Here is a 22,112-nt window from a genome sequence, read left to right as displayed (position 1 = left end):
GTTGACTAGAGAGCTCTCTCGTTCTCTCTCGCTCGCTATCTCTCGTTCCGTCTCGCTCTCTCCGTCTCTCTCTCTCTCTCTCTCTCGTATTCGTGTCGTCCCTTCCGCGTGCACGTTACTCTCGTCGTTGCGTCTTGCTTCGTTTCACGAGCTCCTAACTCTCCTCTCCACGGCTATCCTGCGGCCAGCGCAAAGGCGGGGAATTCGGACCGTACGAGCGAGAGCGTATTTAGAGAAAGGGAGAGCGCCGACTCTCTAGAAGGAGACGGTGACATCGCGGGACGCGCGAAATGAACAGAGATGAACGATCCCACGCACACGCGGGTGATCGACTATACACGTATAGGAGGCGGATTTATATGCAAGGGCGTTGTTAATGGCGGGAGGGAGTAGTACGGATAGAAGGGTGTAGACTCTCGCTCGCTGCCTCTTTTCCCGCTTCGTTCGGCCTCTCTCTCTCTCCGTCAGGCGCCTCGCTTCTCTCGCTTTCGCTCGCGTTCCGCGAATCGTTCTTTCTCCTCCTTCGTCCTCCTTTAAATGTTGCTTTCCTTTCGCGATATATAGCCGTCCTCGTTTCTCACGAACGGTATTTTCATCCCTCTTCGGTATCGCGTTCACCCTCTCCAAGGATAAGTGCAATGTCTCTGTCGCGCGCGCGCCTTTTCCCCCTCTTTGCCTTCCCATCTCTCGATCGTCTCTCCCGCGCTTTCTCCCCCTCTCTCTCTCTCTTTCTCCTCTTTCTCGCTCCTACGCCGCTGATTTCAGGCCGTGTACTCAGGATGGCCACGATGACGTAACGTAACACGTGACCATCGTTTGGCCAATAGCGGACGGCCAGTTCGAATCTGGCGGGCACCGTCAGAGATCCCACCTAGCGCTTCACCTTCAGGGCTGGTTATCATCGAACATACATGCAGGATTGAGCCATTACCTGGTGCTTGGCGTTATAGGTATAATTATATAGCGTCGCGATATACATCGAGTAATGGTGATTTGTGGCCGCTCCTCCGCACGTATACATACTCGAGTCTCTCCGTGGCCACGTGGTAGACACACTATGGTATATATTGTGGGTACGTACATTGACTGCTACTATAAATTTTCAGACGAAATATCGACACACATACACACACACATATATATATATATATATATATATATATATATATATATATATATATATATATCTTGAAATGTTTTGTCTTTATAAAAATATGTTAACCTTACTTTTTTTATTATAAATATATTTATTACGCTTATAATTATTCTTTTTAATTCTTGTTAAAATATTTTGCAGATTATATATCCCCAAAGATATATAACAGAAAGATTAATAATAATGTATAACGGAGAGAGGAAAAAAAAAAGTATATGATGACACTACACCAGGAACCATATTTTGCATAGTAAAAGAAAGCTACTGATGTAGAGTCCAAAGAATGCCATGAATCAGTAAACGTGATGTCTACTGAAACCTCATTCGACGCAGCTTGAATAATTTAGAAAAGTCAATTCGCACGACGTCCCATTAATTTGAATTCGCGCGAGAATAAACTCCGCGCTGCGAAATTGCGTTTCGCCATGCGGCCAATTCCGCTTCTGGCGAAATTTAAATCGAGCCCACCTAAACTCGGCACCGAATTTAGAGCTGGAAGTATACCCGGTGAACCATGCGAGCGCGCGCGCGCGCACTGCAGTCGCCCAGGCCGCCCGGCTCATACATCATCCGATATTTATTTGTCGCTCTTCCTGAAGAATTTAAAGCGTGTGGAAGCTCCTACTTTTTTCGTCCTACAGCGACAGCAATGAACAGTTTTGGAGAAGATACCGTTATTATGGCGTATGACGCAACGAATGGTATCGCGGGCGACAAGTCCGATATATTGAACAATAAATAATGTCGAGACGTAAAATCGATGAATTGGAACCCCGGACTCCTTTGCTTCGCCTGTTTGTTTTGCCGGACAATATTAAATCCGCGAGTCGTGTGTAAATACACAAAATAAATAAAACAGTACATTTGTTAAAAAAAAAGCATGAGAATCTGACAGCCAAGATATATCCTGGAGATTATACTGTGCCTTGCTAGTACGAAGGATATATTTATATAACAAGCAATCTTTATATACACAACGGCTATTTTATATGTGTAGATAATATGTGTAGATAATATATTATTAAAAAGTTGATTCGATCATTAATAATGTCGAGAATTCTTATAAATCTTTTCTGTTAGATTGTTAAAAAACATCATGCTAATTATATTAATTTATTAATAGTATCAATTTATAATTGATTTTTATATAGTGAGATAAAGATAAGCGTTTTCTTGTTACAGGTAAAGTGTAATCAATGCAGGGATCACATGGTCACGTCGGAGGCGGTTCCGAGGGTTAAAATAGAGTTGGGAAATTCGAGTACGCATTCGCCGTTTGACGGAATGTTATTGCGGCCATAATCGCAGGCGCCAACAGGTGCGAGCCCGGCACAAGCCTATACGTGAGTGTATGTGTGAGAGCTTGCAGTACTACGATTGTGAGTATATCTATATTATCGCCATAGGGCAATAAAGACCCCATCCCTATAATCTGTGGCGGAAACAATAACTAAACAGGCAGGCAAGCCAGCCAGCCAACCGGCACTGATCCAGTACGAGTCGTTCATAATGCTAATGGCTACAGGACTGTCAATATTTTGACACTTTACCTACGCGGATGATCGCTTAACTTTCCATGCCATATTTTTGCCTTCTGTTACGAACAGTTGTTTACGATTCAATTCTTAATATTCTTAGCTTTGCATGAGATTTGAGGACGTGATATGCTAGCATATATCCATTAAATATACATTAACCATGTTTGGACGACACGTATAACTCAAAAAAATTTAAAAATCAATTTAATTTTACAATAAGAAAGTAAATTTTGATCTGAATAATTTTGATTAATATAAGAGAATTATATTACATGTGTGTGATAAGAAATTAAAATTCTATCATCTAAAAAAATACGTTGCACATATTTTTTTTTATAATGGTTTGTTATGAAAAATGTCTATTTTTCTTTTTCTAATTGAAGATAAATGCAGTTACAACTAGAAATTAGCGACGAAATTACAAAATGTTTGATTTATTTACACTTCATATTCTGTGCTCTCGCCGTAACCCTCCTGCGGCACGTGCATACACATCTCATCACACATGTCCGCACACACGCAAATCTATTTATTCACATATGTGTATATATAGGATGGCACTATGTATACCATATTAGTCTCTATGGTTACTACTCACGTATATTTGCATCTTACGCATGCGTTCATAGATACATTACCGAATATTTGCTCACGAATAGACGCGTGTCAAAATCTGACAACTTTAATATTAAAATATTTACATATATAACTTTTTATTTTTAATTTTCGGTCTGTTTATTTCTTTCTATACCATTAGATGAAAAGAAACTCCGACAAATACTCGGTCTCTTATACATTACATTCGTATATATGTGAAAAATATTTGACGTATATAGAAGAATACATATGGAATCGTAAATCTAAATGCATATATATGTGTATGTACTATGAAAGATATATATTTACTGCATGAGAGATTTCTCCAACATATCTCCCACCTCGATCTACTTTCTTATCAGAGGGAAATTGTCCTGCCCGCTGTGGTAGTTTCCCGGCACCCTCCCTAACCGAGAGAAAGAGAGAGAGGGAGAGAGGAAAAAGAGGGTTGAGGAGAGGCAGCGGGAAAGAACGCTGACGAGAAGAGGGAGGATGTTCACTCCTCTAAGGAGCAGTCGTACATTACTGCTCACGAAAAAAGACCATCCACAGGACGTTTAATTTCCAAAGCCCTTCCGCCAGCTCCATTCACCGCGTCTCTGAATCCACGGGCATGGCATGAATTCCGTCATTCAGAGCCCAACTTCTTCCTCCCTTTCCCCCCCCCCCTCTCTCTCTCTCTTTTTATCTCACCACTCTCTGTACCATTCCAAACTTACGATTGTGAGGCACGACGACGAAAAGCGCCGTCGTGTGCAATCTTCTCTATGATACTACCTCTGACCCTCCGACGTATAGAATTGCAGGGGTAAAGAGGGTTCATCTCGATACGAATAAAAGCGCGGATCTTTCCTCATGTATAATTATAAAAACATGATAAAATCTTTCGATAACATTTACTGAAATGTATACGGGATGCTTCTACGTATAAATATTATTTTGCTTCTGTTTAAATGTGCCTTTATCGGTGAAATATTGAAATATTTTATTTTTTTTTTTCAAACGTATCGCGTCACAAATATCTTGAACCTAAAAATTTTTTGTCTCGATATTATTGATAATATGCATTACCTCAAGAATGTAAATTCTTAGATAACTCTCGAAACAGATGACATCTTTAAGCACATTTTCTTTAAGCCTTATCATGCGTAAAAAAAAAAGCAACAATCATTCCTTTCGGGTAGTCAATTATGAAATTAAAATAACGGAAATTGATTTGAGTTTGCGTAATATAATACATGTGCACAAAAAATAATTAATCTCTCGATATATGGCAATTATTGGAAATTCATAGATATATTTTGCAAAATGGCATTACAACGTATTACGACGTATATGCTCGTGTTGCAATCTTGGAGTTAGATATCAGTCGAAAACCGCTAAAACATATTTACTTTCCGCGCGATTAAATGTCGCGATTTTTATCGCGAGCAATCATGCGAGTTTTGAAAATCGTCGGGTTAACCTAACGGCGCTATAAAATCTGGATTCTGGCGGCACGCGCGCACCCATCCCCGCTCGCCACCCCCGCTCTATGGAGTAACCCTCCGCGAGTCTCCACACCACGATAACCTAGCGACACTTCTTCCGCTACGTATATCCTCATTTGTCTCGCCGTGTTTTACAACTCGACTCTCGCTTCGCGACCGCTAAATGTGACGGATGCTTAGATTCGCGACCTACTACAAATCATGGGATTCTCGCAGTCTTTATTCGTGCGTAGTTACACGAACGGCTCGTTATTTGACGAAATGCGTCGAATTATGCAATAACCACGCTTCCTCATTTTAAAGATCCTGTTTGAGAATAACTGGATATCTCGCGCGTATCTCGATTTTTTCAACCACAAACAAAATGTAAAATTACGATAATTGTACACGTAATCTCGTGTGTAATATCAGAAATAAATTAAAAAGTAACAGCCTTGTAACAATTTTGTTACATGCGAAAAACATCTATCAGTACGCTATCGTCAACATGCTATTTTCTCACGAGAAACGAATAATTTATACTAATTTTAATATATCTTTGATAGTAAAATCTCGATTAGAAGTCGTTTGAATCATAAATCATTTTCTTAACGACTATTAAAAACCAATGTTATTATAGAAAAATTAAGCATTCTTTTGCGGCAACTTTTATAGAGGGCGGAAAGAAATGAGGTTTTAAGTGGCTCGAAGCGAACGGGGAGAAAGGGGTGTTTCTCGAAACTGTCTCTTGTTTACAATGGGAAACAAAGTTTGCGCGGTCGGAATTAATCTTCGAGCAGAGCGTCCGTGGGGTCTCCAAACGGCGTCAGGATCAGCAAGATCCCTAATGAATCTAGGCAAAGGACCCTCGAGAGTCGGGATCTTGACTTTTGAGAGGGCGCAAGCAACTTCGGCTCAGATGTTGGTCTCGCGGTAGCCAAGACTTGGTCTCGAGTTTCTAGCAAACCAAGGATATACCTTCCATGTTCTGTGAAGTTTCAAATGCTCGCATTTACCCACGTATCCAACTATACGGAAGAGGCGAATTCTCTACCGTATTCGCCAACTATACAAACGATACGCTTCTCATGCTTTATCGCTCGTTCTCTCTCTCTCTCTCTCTCTTGTCTGTTTTTAAATATTTATTCTTACCGTTGACAAAATATCATTAGTCGACAAGTACAACTCTATATTTAACTTTGAACAATTATTCCTATATAAATTTTAAATGATAGAAACGACGCATATTAGATCTGGTTATATACTTCGAGATTAATCTTAATTAAAAATTATATTCATAAATTTCGATTTAGAGAGAATGCTAATTGACAATGCTTCCGCGTACAGTTTATCGTCCGTATTCAATGCAATTATAGTTATACTTGTTGACCACGTCCATTTTCACCATGATGGTTACGAGTTGGTTGCATTACGGTTGACCGAACGATTTGATGTAACCGCAAATGCAACCGCAAACCTATGTTAATATCGACTTGGTTTTGTAATTGCCAGTTGCCCGCGCAATTAGTCACAAGCTTTTTAAATGCAACGGCTTTCTTTATCTTTTCGCTAAATATACGCGTTACTTCGTTAAACTTGATAATACGTCACGTCATTGCGAGGATACGACTGTATTCTTCAATTTTAAAGCGCTTCCCGGTAAATAATGTTAAAATTTGCAGTATGTGAAAAGAAACTCAGAAGCCGATGACGATGTCACTTGTAAATAAATAAGGCTACATCGGATGACAAAGTGCGCGGGTGGCGATCAAACGCACGAGAGAGTGTTTCTCGCGCATAAATAAATGGTGGCGGAGCATGGAATTATCGGTTCCGAGCTGCCACCGCCAACATCGTAGGCAGATAGCATATTCCATGGCTTCGGTCGCGAGGGTCTTCATCTTTCCCTCCTCTCGCCGCCCACTCGCGAAGACGTGCCCGCGAAGGTACGTCCAAGTAACGAGGGGAGCGAAGATGGGCTAGAGACAGAGAAAGAGTATAAAGCGTTCTTTGGACACGCTGGGCACGGCGCATACGCAACCATGGTATCAGGTATAGCGCAGTGGCAAGCCAGCGTGTTGGCGATAAATCATGGGTTACCACATTGTAGCCCAGTAAATCATCGGACGCGGGGAACGCGAGAGCTTCCCAGCGTGAAATGAAACGAATTCATCTCTGTCATCCCCCACTACGCCGCTCCCATCCGCCTCTCTTTCCACTCTCCCTCTCCCCCGCACTCCCACTGTCGCTCTTTCTTCCGCTTCCTCCCATCCCAGTCCACCCTTCTCTGCACCTCATCTACTACCATCCCTCAATTCGCCCCCGCCATACCTCTTCCCGCGCGTCCGCGTGTTTTCTATCCTCCGCACGCAACTGGCTAGGGTAGATAGTTATATATAATATTTGGTCCCACCCACACTTATACGCACACCCCTATTTATAAGTTTTTTTTTTTTTTTTTTTTTTTCGAGAGGATCGTCACGAATTTTTCGCGCAAACGATTTTTCTCGGTCGAGACACGCGACGATTATCTTCGTACCATTTCTCTAAGCTGATTTTTATGTAAAACAATATCTTACGACATAAATAATAATGTAATGCAGAAAATGCTTACAAAATTAAGTAATTTAATTATCACCAAAAAAAATCTTACAGTATAAAAGATAGAGAGCGACGTGTAAGTATTTCAAACCACCTGTGTATATCTGGCCACGTCACTGTTATACAGAAGGGTAAACACATTTATTTCTCTATGCACAGAAATAAATTTTTCCCTTGTTTTTAATTATTCATATAAAAAATATAATCTTGTTTCTGTTCAAACTGCAAACTTTTAATTTTATATCGGAGCACTTTTTTAAAAAGCAAATTTTGAAACTTCTCCCTCTCTCTCTTTCCTTCTATCTCTCACTTTTTCTACGTGATGTTTAAGTCGTGGCGTTGCGAATAGGCGCCCCCTTACCGAGGTTCACGTCGGCACCGCAATATTTATCGTAATTTGATACAAGCGGACCACGAACAAAAAATTGCTGCTAGCTGGTGGAGTGGGAGGTCAGAAAGATGAGGTAAGGGTGGGACGAGAGGTGGTAGACCCATACATCGCGAGCAACTCAGACGCAGCCGCGCCTCCGCCTTTCTCAGCCCCCTAGCAACCCCTACCGATACCGTTTATTTCTCCTACCGTCTCTTGTGTATTCGAACTTTTCACTTCGCTTTTCGTTCTAGTTCATCCCGATACGATCATCGATTCTTGAATGTAAATAATGATGTTTATTTTTCATCAACCATCTTTCCTCTATACTATATATTTTCAATTATATAATTTAATTCTTATATTTGGAAATCATATTTCAGTGATTTATTTTATTATTAACATCAAAATATTACTAAGATATATATTATTGCAAAATATATTAAAGTTATATAGAAGAGATAAAAATTAAATTAAAGTTAGATAAAATTTAAAGTTATATAGAGAGAAGTTATGTACAGAAAAGATGGCCGAGATGGAAAATAAACCCAGCATAATCCTTCGCGGTCAGGTATGAAGAAACTCGTTTCTACCCATCGAATAGGTCTTAATTAAGATCAGGTAGATTCTGGAACGCGCGCGCGCATACCTTCTATTTATCATTCCCAATTAAGCTCTAATCTGATATGATAAATAATGCCGTTAAGAGGCGACAGTCTTTGATTTATTTAACGGATGAGCTTGATTGTGCGCGTATTATAACGATTAGAAATCAATAAGCTTTCAATGCATAAACATGGTACTCCGTTTATCCGTTATAAAGAAAATTATATTTCCGTGTTACATTCTTCACGTTGCGCGTTTAAACTTTCCTCTTCACTTCAAGCGCAATAAGGCATCCCCCAGGAAAAACGACAAATTCATGCACGAATAAGCATCGTGCTCGCAATAAACGCACGACTGCAATTAATCCGGCGAAGGTCGTTGGTACGGCTAGCAAGAATGCAAGGAACTAGTGCACTAATTAGGAGTTACCTCCATTTGTTCTTTTATTTAATCAGTGCCGTGGGTGGTGAGCGTCAGTTGGGTGGATGCTGCAGAGTAGATGGCGGAACAAGAAGGGGTGAGAAAGAGAGGGACGGCGGGGAGGGAAGAGGTTTCTCGCGTTGCGGTGGCAGACTATTACGGGACTCCCACATAAATTGGATTGTCGCTCGCTCCAAATGTATGTAGCGATAAATCCACCCGGCGAAAATAATGGCGACTCATTTTGTAAATGGCGTAAAACTTAAAATTGTGCCGTCTCGACGGTGCGTTTTATGGACGCGATGACAGCACCGCTATTACGATTGGTATCGCATCTAACAGCAATCGATCAATATATATAGGCTTAAAGAGATAAGATAAATGAAAAGATATTTGCTGTCAGTTGATACTTTATTCGGCGTAAAGAAATTTAGATTGCGATTTAATATCGAGTCAATCGATAAGCTAATAATAAATATATACATCAGGCATATTTTAGATTATTAAAAAGCATCATCCTTTTTAAAATTTCATTATTTTTATCTATTTATATTAATGTACTTTATATAATCAATAATTTATTTAATTTTATATTATATATTACTATAATTGTGTGATAGAATTTAATTTATTTTATGAATTAATTTTGTTTTTAATATTTTCTTAATATTCGAATCCATACAAGGGACAATGCGTAATTTAAAAATTCATTTACTACAGTGCAATCGACTTATCAATCTGTCTACCTTTGACGCACACAAACGCTCGTAACTTTGGCACCGGCCATCTACCAGTGACAAGAACCGAACCTAGGACTACCCTTATAGTCGACTTCATTGAACGCGGCGCTCGTTTATCTCCAAGCGTGTATATCATCCCCTCCTCTCGGCTCGCCAATGTGCCAACCCTGTTTTCGGTTTCGCCTTCTTTACCCCTTCCCCCCTCCCCACTAGATCCGACGCACACGTTCAATGGTTCAATAGGGAGGAACTGTAAACCTAAATACTTTGTCTTCATTTACCAATGTTCAACGTTGACTCTCATTGTTTTCGCTCGTACCGTTGTCGAGAATTTTTACTTGAGACTCGGCGATCTTATTTATGCGCTCTACATTTATTTATCTATATATTTTTAACTAGTAACACATGCATTTGTCTACATATATATATGTAGACAATTTATATTTATCTGTCGAGCTCTCTTGAGAAAAGTATTGCGAAGAAAAGAGATGCCAAAATCGATAGCACGATAAGATTCGTCATGGGCGTAAGAAGCCGAGTTCTCAGGATGCCATCAGACAGATAGGGAATCTAATTTTCAAATACCAAGGGGTAGCATTCAGATCTAAAGGGACACACGCACATTCTCTAGCGTATTACTTATAATATATACGCGGATGAAATTGATGTCTTTTCCTCCTCCGAGCATGTTAGGCACGCACTTTCAAGCCGTATACGTATATTTCGCGAGCTTTGCTTATTATTTCCTTTCTTTCTAAATGCGAGGAAATTTTCATATGCGAAACGTGTCGACGGGCAGACAACATCAAAATATTAGTGCGCATAAAATGCGTAAGAGATATGTATATGATAATCTTTCTTAAAGTAATTGGTAAGAAGGCATTCTATCATTAAACGTTATTTATAAAGAAAGCATTTTCTAAAATGACATATCTGATTGTATATAAATTAAATTAATCAATTAATATTTTATTAATATATTGTGATAAAAATAAAAATACGTTGAACAGTCTTCTCGATAAGAATTCGCGGAAACTTAGACTTAACAGATAATAACGTCGTGTATATTTGGGCACGTAAAGCGGTGGGATAAACCAATAGAAGACCAATGATTGGAGTAAAGCTGCGCCAACCGGCGTTTTCAAGCGGATCTCGTTTCACGCCTCGATTCTGTCACGAAGCGGGCAAGGAGTTTCGGTACCGCATTCTCGCCGAAGGGATAACTAGAAAACTTCTTTTCCGCCCAACTGCCTCCCTCATCCGACACATATATATACACACATACACATTCCAAACTCAGTGCTACCACCTTCTTAACAACACCCACGCCCTGCGCACCCGCGCGCCCCTGCCTTCTTTATACCCTGCTCCTTCTTTTTTATCCTTTGTAACAGTTGTGCACTCGTAGAGTATCTTCGCGCTGCAGGGACGTGTTCACCCAAATGCGCTGTTAAAATTTTGGACACAATCTTACCATTTGTCTTGTGGGACCTGAGAATAAATCTTTGGCGGCTCAGGCGGGCTGAGAAAAACGCCTTGCCCTACGTTACTCACGTGAGCTAGTAAATATATATATATATATATATATATATATATATATACACACCTACACATATGTACATATACGTATATGTATGTACAAGCGCGCGCGCGTTCATGTATGTGTATACGTGTGCAACGGTACCCTCAGGGTTTCCACCTTCTTATTCTTCTTTTTCTTCATTTTGCCACCCTTACGGACACTGGCAGGCACGCCGAACAACCCCTGGAGCCTTACCGACCAATGTTCCATCAATAAATCATAATATTCGTATTAACATTCTTCGCACTTCTTTCGTGCTACGATGTTCCACCTCCATCTTCCTTTTGCCGTCACCAGAATGGATGACTTGTGTGACGCATTGAAACAGCAAAAAATTTTCCGATAGAATGAAGGAGACAATTTATATCGCACTAGTACACATGATGAGAATAATTATTTCGAATAATTATAATATAATAAATTATATGTTGCATTTTCAACATTACAATGTGGATAAAATATACGTGTGCATGTGTGTGCGTAGGAAAGAGAGGCAGAAAGTTAAAAATGTTTGCAAAAAATTTTCCTAACGAAAAACTTGAATTTTTATAAACGATTAACGATGAGACAAGTCTTTCGCAAACTGCATCTTTTCAAAAACTCAAAAGATGTTTGCTATGATACGTTAGAATTCACACCGTGTAATTCAGCTTTCGCTACGATCAATGTACTGTCTGCGTGAAACGGAAGAGAAATGAATGACAATGATATCGTATATCAAGTACCGACAGTGGGGCGTGGAGATGCGATGAGGAACGAAATTCACGCTTGTATGCACGTGAATTTATGAACGCGAAGCATTATTAGAATTTGTTCACCGCTTTTAAAAGTGCAATCATAACCGCAATATATTCTGATATATTTACTACATAATATATAACATAAATATATAAAAATAAATAAATAAATAAATATATATATATATATATATATATATATTAATATATAGTTGTAATATAAAGTTTATGAGAGGATAATTTTAGTCAGTAATACAACTAAAACTCCGATAAATGTAAAATGCTTAAATGAAACCAATGTTTCTCTTTCGCTTATTAAAATTAAATTGGATTATTACATCCTTTCCCTTGTATCGATATCTTTTTTATTCGCCGTAAAATGAACAGCATGATATATCCGACAAAGAAATACCGAAGGCGGATGCATACACATTTTAGAGTACTACTTCATATAACGATAACTCAGAAACGCGACGTCGTCGTTCGCCGCGTACGCTTTGCCCTATCCGTGAAGAGCTCCGGCGTAAAATATGTGTCTGGTGTCTTATTCTTCACCCGGTCGGTTTCTCTCGAAGGCAACAGAGAATCGAGAAATGGAAGGAAATAAGACAAGGAGAAAAGAGAAAGCATTCGAAGGGGTTTGAACGAGGTCTTTCCACAATTCTTCCGAATCCTCATCACTGCCTCTCCGTTGCCTTCCGCCACGCCGTTGCCTACATTCGCCGTTTCCACAATTCTGCACAAAGTTATTATTATTGTGGTCCTGTGGATGGTCGCGAAATACGCTGCCTGTCACATTAGCGGTTCAGAAAAGGATATCATACCGGACGCTTCTGATAACCGCGAGACATCGTCATCGCCATGCTGGCGACTGTATCCGCGCAGAAAGTTTCGTATTCTATATTTATTAATTCTTTTCTTTCTTAGTTATTTTAATATTTAAAAAATTGTCTTTATGATTATTTTTTACGAACCGGTTGCCGCGGTTGCCTCGCAGTAAAATATTTGTAGGAATGAAAAAAACATTATATACGGTACGCTCTCTTGTATAGAACTCAATGACGCGAGTCAATTCTTCATAATGATGAAAGGGAGATTACTTCGCAATGGTTGCTTTAGGAGAAGGGCGGAACGTGTTCTTGCATACATTTAAAATATTCTAGTTGAGAACCTCCTCTCATAAACTTCCTCATGGCTGTATGTACTTAATACCTGTGAAAGTGTGTAAAGGAGTAATGTATGCGGTGCTGGTAATGCACTTAGGGAGATAAGAGTTTCCCACTTATCCAAGGACATTACCGGATCTAAAAAATCAACAGAAGTTGCAAAAGAATCAAAATTTAGCGAGAAAATTATTATTACCGCAGGTAATGTATAGGTTTACTGAAAGCGATAGTCTCACGTAGCACTTTCTCATCAGTAATGAACCGAGTAATGGAAGAAATCCATAACGTTAATTATAATTAAATAATCAACAAGGGTGCGCGTTTGAGTAAATAATTATTATTTTATATATGCACTATACTCTGTTGATCTTTTTTAGATCCGTTGAAGATTATTAATATCTTCACATCCCACGTTTTCCACAAATTGCCAACCCCGATCAAATTAACGCGGAGTTAGTTTTACATAACGTCGTTCCTGATATCAAGAGACGGGGGTCGAGCCTTTCCCCTAAAAGAAATGTGCATTAAATCACCGGTACTTCGTCCGTTGCCCTCCTCCTTTGTCCTCAGTCGATCTTAGAACCAGCAAGCCGTGGCAGGTTCTACTTATCTCGAGAAGAGGAAAAGGGAGCTATCCTTTTTTTTATCTAGTTACGAAGATGCGAAGGCGCGTCGCAAACCGACCGAGGGAGACTTTCTGCCGGTGGTACAAGGAGGTAGAGGTTGCCCGAGGGGGATGGCGCGGGATTGGGTGGGGAGGAGAGGCTAGGGGGGTTGAAAGCAAGGGTGTTATCTGGGTGGCGGAGAGGACCAAGTACCAACATAAATATTAGGCTCCTCGTTAATGCCTCTGGTAGCTACTGGCGTTACGTTTCGCAGTAAGTAAATTATGCGATATGAAATTATTAGCGCCATTAAAGAAATTTATACTTTTTCGGTGCCACTCCACTCGGCCACCTATATCTAGCCGAGGGACTCCAAAGGAGACGAAAGGAATGGTGACGATTTTTCCTGACTTTATCTGCCTACCGATGCTCGTTTCCTTGCCTTCTTGCCCGTACTGGAATACTGCAACGATATCAGCTCGCCCATCCCATTTTTGCCGCGTCCCTATTTTTCGTTTTTCTCCTGCCTACCATCCCTACCTGTCTGATACATTGCCTAATGTTTTTGCAAGAACCAATTCCCATTCTTATCCTCCGCTGTTATAAGCAATAATATTTTAATTATCAGATATACATATCCATTTTTATATTGAAAAATTGTACTCAAAATAGCAAATCTATACTATCGTATAGCGATAATTCGCAATGATTGCACGTAGATATTAATTTTGAGAAAAACACTGAAATATTCGCTAAATATTTTCACTTAAATTCCTTTTCAATTTTATATCTACTCGCTGTTGATTCAATGATGCTTCATATATTTTTTTATAAATTTCGCAATACATCTTCAACGCGCATCTTGCGTTTTCATATGACGAAACGTGAATTTCGAATGTCGTTCTTAAATTCCATCGTATCTCGCGAAGAAATCGTGCCATTACGAAATATTTTCGACGGGCCAATCGCGTTGCGCAACGTCGGTATGAATTTTGAGGCGGACTGTAGGCTACATTCTTGTGCCACGAGCAAATAAAACGAGCCGACGAAGACAACATTATTACGGAACGCTGCCAGCCATTGCTCATGCCTTGCTTCCTTACGTATTTCCAGCCATATACATATACAAGGGTACGCGAACGCGCACATTTAGCGACGTATACACGTATGTATATATTGTATATATATTCGCGTACATATTCACTTATGCATACACAATTCGCGATACAAGCGCGAACGCTCGGGTCTGAATTCGTTCTACACCTCTACAATATCGACAATAATTGAGTCTGCCTTCTAAGAGCGAAGTAGGCCCGTTAATTAGAAACTACATTCTCGTGTTTCCGTCACATCCATCACGCATCCTCACATGCTAAGATATACTCGCAACGATATAATTCCGGATAAAGAGAAATTCTTATCTTATGCGATAAATTAAGCGAGGCATCGGTAAGATCTTCTTGCTTACACGTGTCGTGACAAATATATACAACTATGAAAAGAAAGTAATATAGTTGATGCCACAATCACACAAAAATATTTTTAATATTTTTTTTTAAGTCGGTGTGAGGATGAATTATGTTTGCTTTGAAACAATCGAGAAATTCAGTTGCATCTCTCTCGCATGTTTTTTCGGGCAAGAGTAAAACAAATATTAAGGAAACTATATAGGATATTTTTAAACTAAATATATCTACTAATATAAAATACTATTTAAAAAATAAAAAAAAATGTTATATAATAGAAATCCAAGTTAATTTTCGATCACAATGCGAGAGAGGTGCAACGAACGTCATTGTCATTAGATTGTACAGATCTTGAGGCCAAACCACCGTGTTAAAATATATGACTACGTTCAGTAGAAAAGAGAATAAGGGACTAAAATGGTGAAGAGCGCTACAATAGAGTTGGCACGCTCTATGGTCATAGAATCATGGCTGTCTATTCAATGAGCTCGAAAATAGCCTTCTTCTACAGATATCTCGTGGGATTTCACGAAATGGCATATTTTATGGAAGTGCACGACCTGCTGTACTTCTAATATCTCGTATCTGCATTGTCAAGCGCTAATTCTATAATAGTATAAAGAGAAGGAAAGAGAGACATGTCCTTTAATATATCGCAGATCATTATTAATAATGTATATAGCGAGTATAATTTTCATCTTTTAACTTTTAAATGTAAATCTATAAAAACAAAATAAACATGTTGCAGATTAATTCGTTAAAGCATTCATATTTATATACTAATAATTAATATCACTCTCTGACATTTTGCTTTCCAAAATTTTTGTCGATGATCAAATTAATTTAGATACCAGTATGACTAAAAATTTTTTCTCGATTTAGACTAATGCACAAAAAAATGCATGTAAAAAAAGAAATAAGAAACGCACAGGTAAAAGACTGTACGACCGCGTAAGTTGAAGATCGTGGAAGCTGTGGGAGGTAGAAGCAACGGTGGTAAAAGGGTCGTCCAAGAGGTCACTGTCGAAGGAGTCGTAAGAGGGCGAGGAAAGCGGGTGGAGAGTAAGGAGGAAACACAGAAGGGGTAGAGGGGCAGGGGTGCCCAAGAGGAGTAAGCGGAGAAAGGGGCAAGAGGTTGCCCTCCATGAATCACGACACGGAGGCTGATTTAGAGGCCCAGAAGTTGCCGCTATAGGTACTAGCCGCCTGTAACCTCCAGGTGAACTTGCTGCAGAGAGAGTGTATCCTAATGGATCTTATACTTGAAAATCTCGAATAGAGCTAACGATTATTTCTAAATTTTTATCGCAAGCATTTTATGATTACACGGAATAATTTCGATTTTTATTGATTAATAATTCACGGCAACATAATGTCAACAGGCTTCTCTATAGAAGAACTGTATACACAACTGTGTTTTAAAATTTAATTTTTTGTTAAACCGTTGGAATGTAATGCGAACCTCCTTTACCAATTTTCCAGTTTAACGCTATTATATTTTTTTATAATATATGTATACGTATGTATGTCGTTGAATAACTATAAACGTATAGTATCAATAAAATTGGGCAGAGCATCGAGAACATGTGTGTGATATATAATACAAAACTATTATTACATATATAAACCATAAAAATAATTTATATTCTCCCATGTACACATTCCGACAACCATCGGAAAAAAATCTTAATATTTTAGTTTTGTTTCGATGCTCGTCGAAATTAAGATAAAAAATAGTTTAACACTCACCAATACGATGCGCAACAATGGAGTTGTAGTTATATACGTTTTTCTGTAAAATACAAATATATGTCGATTATAAAGCAGTATTCAAGAAATAATAATTATTATATAACTCAATTTTTACATTCAATTTTTAAACGGATATTTAAAAAAAGTTACGTAATTTATAAAGATATTTTTTAAATATAAATTTTTGTTTATATTTTTATATAAATATTTAAAAATAAAATGGGCATGTTTTATGTACATTATATTGCACAATAATACAAAACAAATCACGTAAAATCACGGAGGTAAATGAGTAATTAATTTTATAGGTAGTAAACGATATAAATTAAATAAATAATAAGTTATTTACCTTAGGGTTGTTTCGCGTGATGTTTCCCCGGGCCTCCTTCTCCTCTCTTGTTCATCTTTTGCTGCTCGTTTATGGCACTCACAAAAACACTCGCGAAAACACGGTTAATTACGGTCGCGTGCGCGCACTAATCAGCTGATTACAACGATCGCGCGACACTTTGCACGGCACTCCCGACGCGCACTTTGTTGTACTCACACGCGACACGCACTTTGGTATATTGCGATGGGAGAATAACATGAAAATTACAAGTAGCTCAAACAGGTCAATTTCATGCGTATACTGCTATCTTTATGTTTACGCGAATAGTATATATTTCTTTTTTAGATTATCTTATATCTTGTGATATAAATATAAACAAATATATACGAATGAAAATTGAAAACAAATATCCGCCGAACGTAATATTCGAAAATATATCGTTGTTTTTTCGCGTGATAGATTTATATTAAATAAATCATATAAAATATACGTTTTAACAAATCACCGATATGTATAAACATTGATTTTTTGCTACGCGATTGGTATCGAAATATATAATAATTAATTACGATCATATATTCTAATTAAACGCATGATCACGCACGATTCGTCATGTATCCGTGATATTTCGATGACTGGAAGAGTAGCGAATAATATTAGAAAGGACCCCGCACACACCTTTATGGAAATTGAATTTCGGTCGAATCGTCTGAAACTTTCAGAAAAGTTAGTTCTTACCATGCTGATCAAAAGTCATAATGGGCAAAGTCCAAAAATGGCCAGGTTTTGAGATACGTATGGTTAAAAATCGAAAAAAATGGCTTTTTGAGATTAGATTGCTGTATAGGTTACGCAACCAATAAAGTGTGTGTGTGTGTGTGTGTGTGTGTGTATGTGTGTGTGTGTGTGTCAGTGTGTGTTATTGTATGTGAAGTTATTGACTTCATGTGACATTATGACTTTTGATCAGCATGGTAAGAACTAACTTTTCTGAAAGTTTCAGACAATTCGACCGAAATTCAATTTCCATAAGGGTGTATGCGAGGTCCTTTCATTCTAATACTACGCGGCAGTAGGCAAGTCGAATTAATGATAATTTCAGAATTGATTATCTAAAAATATATCTAAATTTAATATTAATACATTCCGAAGAAATATATGTACATAAGTCATATAAAATCAATGTTTATTTAAATGCGAAATATCTGTTTCGAATAGGTATTATGTTTAACCAAAGCGTTAATTAATCAATTACGCGGATTGATAATTAGTAATATTGATTATATCTTTCAGTACTCCTCCCGATCGCGTTCCTCTAACACGAATGAACGGAGCGAGCCATTGTTTGCTGCTCGAGTCTCACGACATGAATGGCAAGGCCACGTCATGTAAACAGTAACGCGTCATACCTCCCTCCCTTCCTTCGTTATTATCGTTTATATACTAGGATTTTTATATACTGCTTAGGAATGTGATCGCAAAAAATATCCAACGAATGCCGAATATCGTGTGGCAAATAATTTGCCACCACTACGAAGAATATTTAACGCACAATTAATTTGTCACCACCAGAAAAAAGAGTTAACGCACTAAAAGATAAATTTATTTTGCCGAATATTTTATTCCATCCAAATTTCGAATTAATTATTCATAAATTTCGATTTATTGTGACGTCACAATTTCTCCGTACTTGCCCTTAAAAAATTAATCAGTATATTAAAATAGTTTTTTCAATTGAATTTTTGTATCAATAACTGGTAAAACTATTTCAATACTGATTATTTTCCTTAAAGGTGACTCCTTGATTCAACACTTGATTTGAAAGAAAGTGACAGAGATAGAGAATAGATTAATAAATTATTACTTTCTTACAATTTTGATATCATTATTTTTAAACAATACCTGGAATTAAATGTACCTCGCATTGTCGCTTGACATTAATCTAAATGTAATAATAGTAATTTGCCGATCATTTTCAGATTGAGAAAGAAAGAGATAGAGAGAAAAAAGTAATAATATATACTGCAAGATCAAGAACCGAATAATTCAAGTAATGAGAAATCGTGATATCGCGATTAATCGATTATTAATACCCAGTTTGAAAAGTTCAAGGAATAAAATATTTCGTATAAATATATTTTATATCGTTGAATATTTTGTGACGGTAACGTGTGGTATGTTGTGTTCGACCTTGTCCTTGTGACGTAGTACGGTGCGCTGTTGTTTATACGCAGTTGCCTTATTATCATTCACGCGGCGACACTCGGCTTGCCTATATCGTCGTATTACTTTCCGAAATGCGAGAGAGATTATCGTAGATTTATTCATGCTTGTAATAAGATGTTATAACGTTATGTTTCAAAATGAAAGCATATACTATTAATTAGCAATAAAGGTAGCATTTTCGCGGTCATAGAACTTACATAGTAATACTTACAAAGTAAATTTTTCTTTGTATATCTAGATATTTTCTAAGCTTCATTGTGTGTAAAAAGTGCGTAGCAAGTGAATACTCGCACAATCAACGTCAAACACACACACAATTCAGGCGGCGGACATCTTTATAAATTATATGTAAATTCCATGGCCGTGACAAATTGCGTACAAAGTTGCCAGCATGATTTTCGAAGATGTCGAGCAGATCGGACAATGGTTCTTGTCGCGATGTAACAAAGTCGGGAGTGCCGTGCAAAGTGTCGCGCGATCGTTGTAATCAGCTGATTAGTGCGCGCACGCGATCGTAATTAACCGTGCTTTCGCGAGTGTTGTGAGTGCCATAAACGAACAGAAAGGATGAACAAGAGAGGAGAAGGAGGAGATTCAGGGAGGCATCGGGCGACGGAGCAATCCTGAGGTAAATAATTTATAACTTGTTTAATTTATATCATTTAATACCTGTAAAATTAATTGCTTTACTTCCGTGTGATTTACTTTACATTATTGTGTAAAGTATTTTACAGTATTGTGCAAAATATAATACACAAAATAATTTAGATTTTATTTTAGAAAATATATATTCCTGAAATACTTATGAATCCTATTTAAATAATTAATATTATACATAGAAATCAATATAAATCGAGAATTAAAAATATATAATATTTCGTCTTTCTACTTTAAATTTAATATTTATAATTATTTAAATTGCTTACGTATAAAAATTCTTGTGTATTATACATACCTTTTTAATAAAAATTTATATATTTGAAGAGCATCTTTATAAATTATATAACTTTTTTATTAAATATCAATGTGGATGCAAAATTTAATTACATAATAATAATTAGTTTTCTGCTATATAATTTGTATATATTTGTATTTTATGAATCAACGTGTGCCCTATAACTCTGCTGTTGCGCATTGTAGCAGTATTAAATTTATTTTATATTTTAAACTCAGCAAATTAGCGAATTCTCAATTTTCGTTCTAAGAACGCTCCAAAACTTCAACGAGGTCGAATAAATTAGAACCAGTACCAGCCCATCGAAAGCATGGTACTGATAAATTTCTGCGCATGTTCTCGCAGACACGAGCTGCATATATTTTACATTCTCAATTCGGGATGAGCAGATTTATTGAGCTTCAGCGCCCAATATACCATTCAACCTTCCTTAACAATCTTTCTACTTCTTAACGTATATATATGTGTGTCGTCTGTATATATTTCGTACTTTCTATTGTTGTTGGAAATGTATCTGCCAGCAATTTATCTGCAAAGATTTTTAAATGTTAATGTAAGAATATATACTAGAAAAATATTTTATGCATTTTATTACGCATGAAATAAATAAAAGCAAGCTGCTTATATTTTAAAATAAAAAATCACTTTTAGTAATTCAAATAAAATTATTTTTTTATTTTATACTAATTAAACATTTCTAATTCAATTTAATATTATATGATCTCTAAATTTTTAAATTCTTTTGTTAACATAATCTGTATAAAGATTAATTACATAAATATATTAAAATATAATTTTATATTTTATATGAATTATCTATATTGGTATGTTACAAAATTAAAATAGCAATGCAAGCGCAAAAGATGAGAGATAAAATATACAATTATATATAATTTATGTAATATTATTAATAAAATTTATAAAAATATATACAGACAATTCCGTATATATATATAAATGTAATAATTCTGTAACGTGTGTTGTTTGCCAGGTAAATATATGGATAAATTAGTATTAAGCATATTGAAATGCGCTCGATTATGAAAAGTGCGAAAGAGTAATAGGATCAAATATGAGAGGCATGTATATAGAGTAGGAGTAGGAAAAAGAGACAGAGGAGCTGGATGAGAGAGAAGTTATAAGAGAGCAGAGTACAGCAGAATGAGTAAGTGCGAGGGCTCGTCGCTTCTCCATTTCAAGCCTAAGCGCGGCCATTCATCAGGATTTCGGCGCGCAGACGTGCTTTATTACTGCTCGGTCGAAATTGCTATCCTACGACTCCATTCCGGTCCGCGAGCTTGCATACACCGTACCCAAGCAAGCCTCTTTCGGCATAGTCAGGATAATGCATTAGTGCCTTATATAAGATTCAGCCACGCGCAAGCGATTCACATTCTTAACCAGTCACAGGCACGAGTTAACTAAATTCAAATTATACCGGGGGATGATTGTATCGGTGGATCTTGTATAATTGCGTACATTCTTATAATCGTAATAATAAATACAGATTATAAAAAAAATTGAAAAATTAATAACCGAACGTTATTATTCGTTCGCCAAAATTTTATCTTGCGCGCAGCTTCGATTTTCGAATTGTAGCGTATGCTTTGTTAAGCTATTGTTATACCTCGACTTTAAAATGAACGGCATCCCTTTTTAGTTTCCCGCATCTAAAAAGAAACGAATAATTATTACCCGTTGACATTTTTTTCCGCGATAAGAATCTATCCGACTTCCGTTAATCGCGGGCTTCGGCAACCTGCTGGCGTGCAGTCGCGCGATTCACACGCATTCA

The 22,112-nt window shown here is 37.4% G+C and overlaps 1 protein-coding gene and 1 long non-coding RNA gene across 3 annotated transcripts in view; one reads left to right on the top strand and one right to left on the bottom strand.

The window, feature by feature from the left end:
• Ubx (ultrabithorax) overlaps positions 1-22,112 on the bottom strand; it is a 179,055-nt gene that overhangs the window by 46,115 nt on the left and 110,828 nt on the right. The window contains exon 7 of one of the 2 annotated variants that reach the window (XM_083079439.1): positions 16,803-16,845. The gene's annotated coding sequence lies outside the window, so the exon portion shown is untranslated. Of the gene's footprint in view, positions 1-16,802; positions 16,846-20,422; positions 20,847-22,112 lie in introns of those variants that run through there. The other variant, XM_083079440.1, reaches the window with a different exon arrangement.
• On the top strand, positions 775-2,862 carry LOC145960193 (uncharacterized). Its single transcript, XR_014435294.1, has 3 exons — positions 775-1,073; positions 1,298-1,989; positions 2,339-2,862. It is a non-coding gene; the product is annotated as an uncharacterized LOC145960193 (long non-coding RNA).

This window comes from Camponotus vicinus, unplaced genomic scaffold (genome assembly GCF_025532165.1).
Source record: "Camponotus vicinus isolate PSW18456_S1 unplaced genomic scaffold, iyCamVici1.0 SCAF_10, whole genome shotgun sequence".
NCBI classification, from domain to species: Eukaryota; Metazoa; Arthropoda; class Insecta; order Hymenoptera; family Formicidae; genus Camponotus; species Camponotus vicinus.
The sequence above is the reverse complement of the archived record's forward strand: the minus strand, read 5'-3'. Positions and strand labels throughout refer to the sequence as shown.